Here is an 8,206-nt window from a genome sequence, read left to right on the forward strand (position 1 = left end):
ATAACAAGACTTTGGTATGAGGTACAGATAACAAGACTTTGGTATGAGGTACAGATAACAAGACTTTGGTATGAGGTACAAATAACAAGACTATTCAATCTCTCAGGGCCACACTCATGAAATTAGGCACAAAGGTCATAGTCATAAAAAACTATGGACAAGATTTCTAGAATATTAAACAAAAAAGTTATATTTTAATGGTAGTTCTTGGGTTATACTTCTGCAATGAAGTAGAAAGACATTTTTTATAGGATTCTTGGGGAACACTTCTGGTATGAAGCATACATCAGGTGGTAAACGTTAAAGCTTTTCGACATTTAAATAATTTAGTACCAAAACTGTTTCTAGCCTAAAGGTCAGAGCCTGTGACCATTATCTCAGCTGCATGTCAAGATGATTTTGATACAATATCCTACCTTATTCTAAATTTTGATAATTTTGGTGGAAATCATCAAATTTAATACCATAATGAAATCTAAGACCATTTTTTATTATATTGTCTATTGAAAAAACATTTCCACAGTCTCCTATGGAAATATGCATTCTCATTTATCTTCCACAATGCACAAGGCCAGATTAGCAGAGGTTTTAACGAATCAATACAAAAATCATGTTTCCGCAGAAATGGATAATAACTGACACAGAATGCTGGTACATATTTCTGTATCCTAGACAAAGACCATTCACTGCAGCTATCCAAATCAATCTTGTCATGTACCAGCCGAGAATTTTAATCATTATCTTTAAAGTTCAATGTACCGCGATGGGATGCTGTGTGGCAGAGAAATCGAAAACATGCATAACCATGAAATAGACAATGTAAATTAAACCATAAAACTGGGATAGAACCTTGCTGTCAGTGTATGTAGACCAATTTACCAATCACATTATTTACCTCTGCTAACGATACCTAGATATATGGGTTATGGTAAATCTTCTCAAATCAGGAAAGCTAGCAGACTATCGTAATTCAAAATTTAAAGTGTTTCTGTAGAGTACATATGTATTCATTTTGAGCATTTGTTTTCTTGACAAAGAATAAAATAATCTACCATAAAAATAAAAAAATTGTAGGTAAACAACATAGAAATTAACAGTCTACCACAAGGCAATGTTAATTGTGGATTTTTTTTACAGTATACAGTGAGGCAGTGTCAATTGTGGATTTTGTTTGACAGTCTACCATAAGGCAATGTCAATTGTGGATTTTGTTTGACAGTCTACCACAAGGCAATGTCAATTGTGGATTTTGTTTGACAGTCTACCACAAGGCAATGTCAATTGTGGATTTTGTTTGACAGTCTACCACAAGGCAATGTCAATTGCAGATTTTGTTTGACAGTCTACCACAAGGCAATGTCAATTGTGGATTTTGTTTGACAGTCTACCACAAGGCAATGTCAATTGCAGATTTTGTTTGACAGTCTACCACAAGGCAATGTCAATTGTGGATTTTGTTTGACAGTCTACCACAAGGCAATGTCAATTGCAGATTTTGTTTGACAGTCTACCACAAGGCAATGTCAATTGTGGATTTTGTTTGACAGTCTACCACAAGGCAATGTCAATTGTGGATTTTGTTTGACAGTCTACCACAAGGCAATGTCAATTGTGGATTTTGTTTGACAGTCTACCACAAGGCAATGTCAATTGTGGATTTTGTTTGACAGTCTACCACAAGGCAATGTCAATTGTGGATTTTGTTTGACAGTCTACCACAAGGCAATGTCAATTGTGGATTTTGTTTGACAGTCTACCACAAGGCAATGTCAATTGTGGATTTTGTTTGACAGTCTACCACAAGGCAATGTCAATTGTGGATTTTGTTTGACAGTCTACCACAAGGCAATGTCAATTGTGGATTTTGTTTGACAGTCTACCACAAGGCAATGTCAATTGTGGATTTTGTTTGACAGTCTACCACAAGGCAATGTCAATTGTGGATTTTGTTTGACAGTCTACCACAAGGCAATGTCAATTGTGGATTTTGTTTGACAGTCTACCACAAGGCAATGTCAATTACAGATTTTGTTTGACAGTCTACCACAAGGCAATGTCAATTGTGGATTTTGTTTGACAGTCTACCACAAGGCAATGTCAATTGTGGATTTTGTTTGACAGTCTACCACAAGGCAATGTCAATTGTGGATTTTGTTTGACAGTCTACCACAAGGCAATGTCAATTGTGGATTTTGTTTGACAGTCTACCACAAGGCAATGTCAATTGTGGATTTTGTTTGACAGTCTACCACAAGGCAATGTCAATTGTGGATTTTGTTTGACAGTCTACCACAAGGCAATGTCAATTGTGGATTTTGTTTGACAGTCTACCACAAGGCAATGTCAATTGTGGATTTTGTTTGACAGTCTACCACAAGGCAATGTCAATTGTGGATTTTGTTTGACAGTCTACCACAAGGCAATGTCAATTGTGGATTTTGTTTGACAGTCTACCACAAGGCAATGTCAATTGTGGATTTTGTTTGACAGTCTACCACAAGGCAATGTCAATTGTGGATTTTGTTTGACAGTCTACCACAAGGCAATGTCAATTGTGGATTTTGTTTGACAGTCTACCACAAGGCAATGTCAATTGTGGATTTTGTTTGACAGTCTACCACAAGGCAATGTCAATTGCAGATTTTGTTTGACAGTCTACCACAAGGCAATGTCAATTGTGGATTTTGTTTGACAGTCTACCACAAGGCAATGTCAATTGTGGATTTTGTTTGACAGTCTACCATAAGGCAGTGTCAATTACAGATTTTGTTTGACAGTCTACCATAAGGCAATGTCAATTGTGGATTTTGTTTGACAGTCTACCACAAGGCAATGTCAATTACAGATTTTGTTTGACAGTCTACCACAAGGCAATGTCAATTACAGATTTTGTTTGACAGTCTACCACAAGGCAATGTCAATTGTGGATTTTGTTTGACAGTCTACCATAAGGCAATGTCAATTGCAGATTCTGTTTGACGGTCTACCACAAGGCAATGTCAATTGTGGATTTTGTTTGACGGTCTACCACAAGGCAATGTCAATTGTGGATTTTGTTTGACAGTTTACCGTGAGGCAGTGTCAATTGTGGATTTTGTTTGACAGTTTACCGTGAGGCAGTGTCAATTGTGGATTTTGTTTGACAGTTTACCGTGAGGCAATATCAATTGTGGATTTTGTTTGACAGTCTACCATAAGGCAATGTCAATTGTGGATTTTGTTTGACAGTCTACCATAAGGAAGTGACAATTGCAGATTTTGTTTGACAGTCTACCATAAGGCAATGATAATTGCTGAATTTGTTTGACAGTATACCATAAGACAATGTCAATTGCTGAATTTGTTTGACAGTATACCGCCAGACAGTGTCAAAAGACAACATCTACATAGACATCACCTACATAGACAGGGAATTAAGAAAACATCAAACTTCAGATAGTTAGCAGACATCAAATATTTCTTATTCAAATGATTTGTATTAAAGAATTTCCGAGTGATGCCGCAGTAAAAAGTAATTCCTGAAGTAAAGGACTCTCCTAATCAGGATTTAGAAAATGCAGGTACCAAAGTAGAGAGCATTGCAGGCATGTGGTCATGTAAGACAGACCTGTACTACATGGGTGTTATTCATAGAATTTGTTTGTCTTATTTAGTTATGTAGAGGGGGAAAAATCTTCAATTCTTTAACTTCAAATTTACAGAACATTTACTGCATACATCAAGGTATCCATTTTACTGCCAGACACAGGCGACCAGCTCCAGCAGCCCAGGGAATTCCACGGGAACCGCTGTGTTTGGTAAAACACAGACACTCCATGAGTGTCAGTCAAGCTTAAGTACACAATCAACATAAAATGCAGGCAGAATTTGTTGTGAAATCTTCAAACAGATCAGTAGACACACGCTCCGTGCAAGTGACCTATCTTCAGTACGCTCTGACCCCAACCTGTCTGTCTATACCTTCATGGTACCAGTACAATGTATATGGTTATAACAGACCAGTCGACACACGCTTCATGCAAGCGTACCTATTTTAAGCAAGCTCTGACCCCAACCTGCCTGTCTATACCTTCATAGTACCAGCACAATGTATATATGGTTATAAAATCTAAAATGTTATTTAATGAAATAAAAGTGCAAAACATCTGCTAAGAATCTCATGTGTCAATTTCTTAACATATGTTTGTACCCTTGTATACAGCTGAGTGAACTGGAGCAATCTGTAAAAAGTTTATTTTATTTCAAGACTTTTTACAGGCATCAGGTACCAATAACATGGAGTTATTATAAATGCAGGTGGAATATAATTAATCAAATCAGTCAACAGAAAAAAAACCACCCAGCAAGCCAGGCCAATGTAATATGAGAACAGGGTAATTAAGGGGAAAGAGTAATGAAGAATAAATTCAATTTTGTAAATACAACTGGTTGACCTTCATTTCAAAAATGTGTCATGCGAGATGCTGATGATGTGGGGAGTTACATTGGCTCAAGGACAAAAATAACGAGAGCCAGCTGACATAACAATGTACAAGCTAACAGCTCTTACCCAATAACATCTGCAATTAAATGTGAATACATTTATTTCATAAATAAATGTTTCCCCGACTCGTAAATAATAAACTTGCTGTATCAAGATACTAAAATATAACCTTGAAGGTCAGGATTTTATCACAGATTGCGTACAAATTGTTTATCCCTAACCAATTAGAGGATACCAATAGCTAATATAAACATACATTTTGATTTAAACTAAGTACATGTTTACCAGAATGAATAAGAGCCAAGAGATTCGTATTTTAGCAAAGTTGATTTTGTTACGTATTTAAAAACAATTAGAGATAACTAAAGGGCTTACGTAACTCTGATGATATTTCGCGTTCATTTTATAGAACTACGCGCCCGAAATATCAAATTGTGATAGAAATGAAAAGTGAATAGTATCTATTTATGAGAAATGAACAAACATTTTTGGAACTGATAGTATGGTATAAAGAACATTGGTATTTAGCTAAAAAGTGTCCCGATTTGGGTACAGTGATCGTTAGACTTGTGACAATGGTCTGGGACTGTATTCTATTGCAGAACTACAAAAGTTTTTAAAAATCCAAAAATCTACATCAATTGGTCTTAATTGTATTTTGATCATTTTGTGTCTTAACAGTAAAAGAATCGTTGGTTTTTATTTAAAACATGAAAAAAAATCAAACATAGAGGCTAATAAATCAGCAACTGGGTAGCGTTGATGGATGGGCCAGTAGCCTGCTGACTAAGGAGTAATAGGGTTAAAATGATAACAAACATTTCAGTACAGATAATGTCATGTTAGGGGAGGGGGTTGATATCCCACACACAAGGCAGCGCATCAACTATCAAGGTCATGTCAACATAGTGATATTGATTCTTTTTTCATGCAACTATTCTCTTTAATGTTGTTCATTATTTACCAGATAAAAAAAATAAACAAGAGGCCCAGAGGACCCGTATCGCTCACCAGGATATTTAAGCAGTCATAGCAACATATTAAATAAATATTATACTGTACTACAAATATTTCCAAATATTGGCTCTGTCTCTCAGCAACACCCTTACCTTTTTGGGTCCCATTCTCCTGTCCTAATTAGAATGGGGTATGGTTTCTACAACATTGAATCATGTTGGGCCAAGGATACTCCATATCAAATTAGATTAAAGTAAAGCAATAAGATAAAGGTCATTTTCATTTGCAACCTTTGTTGGGCTCCATCTGAGGAAGCTACTTGTTAAATATCATGACTCCATGCCTTTCACTTCCTCAAAAGAAGCTGTTTGCATTTTTTGCTATATTTGACCCCTGTGACCTTGAAAGTAGGTTAAGATAATTTTCAATAGCCAACTTTGTCGGGCTCCACCTGTGACAGTTACAAGCCAAATAGTATAATTCTATGCTTTTAGATTATTCAAAAGAAGTAATTTAAAGTGTTTGACATATTTGGCCCCTGTGACCTTGATAGTAGGTTAAGGTCATTTTCGGACTCAAACCTTGTTGAGCTCTAACCAACAAAACTATCACCCAAATATCATGACTCTAGGCCTGTCCATTCTTCAGAAGAAGTCGTTCAAAGGAAAAGTTGACGGATGACGGATGCCAGCCGGACGTACAGACGGACGACAGACGCCGTACCATGGCATAAGCTCACTAGCCCTTCGGGCAGGTGATCTAAAAACAATACCATGTTTCCTGTCAAATATTGATTATTTTATACTATGGGCGATAGAAAATGGTACTTGACATTATAAATAACGCTGGTTTTTCATCATGAAAGTCTGTTAAGCTAACCAGAGTTATAACTGATCCTTAGAGAGCCGTTTTCTGTTGGTCGGTCTGCAGTTAACATCAGGAATACTGACATAACTTCTGTGCACATATCAAATACACTCGTGAACACTCAACATGGAGCAGATAATGGCACGATAACTCACCTGCTCCCACAGGTATTCTCCACACTCCAGTGCCTACTGGTCTCCAGGATAAACGAGAATGGTAAATGACAACTGTACGTTAAAACTGGTGATGGCTCAAAATCACTGCCAGATATCCTCTAGTCTGCAGAAAATGATCAATTCTTTCTAAAATAAATCATGTAGTATTTTTTAAAGCTCAGGTATCAGCGTGAAATGTCGAAACAAATGTATACGTGCTTTCCTCACTTTCTCTAAAACTGCCTCACACTTCCTCCACTTCTGAAGGAGCAAGATGGACGTAACATAAATCCACCGTTGACTTTTACTCTTGAAGAGCGCCAGGATATTAACCTGTGTACTTATGATATATTATGTATGAAATAAATATTGTTTAAACCAAGAGCACCAGGAGGCCGAAACATAGGGAGGGACTGAGAGTGACTATTGTATAGAACTGCTGTACTCCTGGACTTCACCAGAAATCTGTTTCGACTCCCCCAACCATCCCCGGTTTTAATCAATAGAAACTTTCAACATTGTCAACACAACAGATAGTGAGAGGTATATTTCATTATATAAAAACAAACATCTTCAATCCTGATGGTAATAAAGGGAGACTGCTTAAGTAAGTAATAGGTAAATCTCTCGGAGATCATGTTCCTAAGTGTTTAAGAATTTTTGAGACCTGACTTTTTAAACAATAACATGTACCTTACTCACCTTTAGAGGTTCACACCTGTATCAATCCAGGTACAACTCTAGTCCGACTCAGGGGTATAAACACCTCTTGATTGAGGTGCACAACTGTAGATCTAGGTAAGACCCGGGTCTGACTGGGGTATAAACACTTAAGATATGACAGAAAGTCAATAAACAGCCATGTAAAACACTTGTGAGGGTGTAATGTGGGGATTTAGGAAGTCAGAGATAGCCTTACACAGGTGGACTACCTACACTGTCTGGTGGAGCTCCAATCTGTAACTCTGACACATTGAGCAAGCGATCTATTGATACTGTCCACTTATGTCGGATGGACAGCACTACTGAAAATCTCACCCAAGCCTCATAAGGTGATTATACCTGATCAAACAGGTAAGGTTACAACAATACACAAACACATATCTTCCTATTGAAATGAATACATTAAATAGATTTTACTTTATCCTTAACTTGGAGATGTCTGAGTGTAACAATGGAATTGTCTATATAAGACAGAGACATCACTACCATATCATTAAGAAGTGATTTTGTCCTAAGGTCACTCTTTATCTGACCTTGACATTTGTCATAAGGTCAACCTTTGTCTGACCTTCACATTTGTCATAAGGTCAACCTTTGTCTGACCTTGTCATTTGTCATAAGGTTACTCTATATCTGACCTTGACATCTGTAACAAGGTCACTATTTTTCTGAGATAAATAATTTTTATAAGGTCACTCTTTATTTGACCTTGACATTTGATGGCCTTGAATTAATAATGACATACATTTTGTATAACTGCATTCTCTATTTTTGATTATTACTAATCAATAATACCAGATTACTTTACATAAAATGTGACACTGAAATAATACAAAACAATCATAAAAACAACTTTGATCTTTGATTCTGTAATATTACATTTTTTAAATTTAATTGATTTTAAAACAATTATGAAAAAAAAAATCCAACTTATGTTAATCACTATTGTCTGCCTAGATGGAAGCACGCAGAGTGTTTTAATGTGGAATGAACCAAAGCACCTAGAGAAAACCCATGTAAT

The 8,206-nt window shown here is 36.5% G+C and overlaps 1 protein-coding gene across 2 annotated transcripts in view; it reads right to left on the reverse strand.

Moving 5' to 3' along the window:
* The window catches only part of LOC110451587 (synaptotagmin-9-like), a 191,013-nt gene extending 183,772 nt beyond the window's left edge, over positions 1-7,241 (reverse strand). The window contains exon 1 of one of the 2 annotated variants that reach the window (XM_021499704.1): positions 7,165-7,241. The gene's annotated coding sequence lies outside the window, so the exon portion shown is untranslated. Of the gene's footprint in view, positions 1-6,462; positions 6,491-7,164 lie in introns of those variants that run through there. The other variant, XM_021499705.1, reaches the window with a different exon arrangement.
* Positions 7,242-8,206: the final 965 nt, after the last annotated feature.

Source organism: Mizuhopecten yessoensis, unplaced genomic scaffold (assembly GCF_002113885.1).
Source record: "Mizuhopecten yessoensis strain PY_sf001 unplaced genomic scaffold, ASM211388v2 scaffold6135_1, whole genome shotgun sequence".
NCBI lineage: Eukaryota > Metazoa > Mollusca > Bivalvia > Pectinida > Pectinidae > Mizuhopecten > Mizuhopecten yessoensis.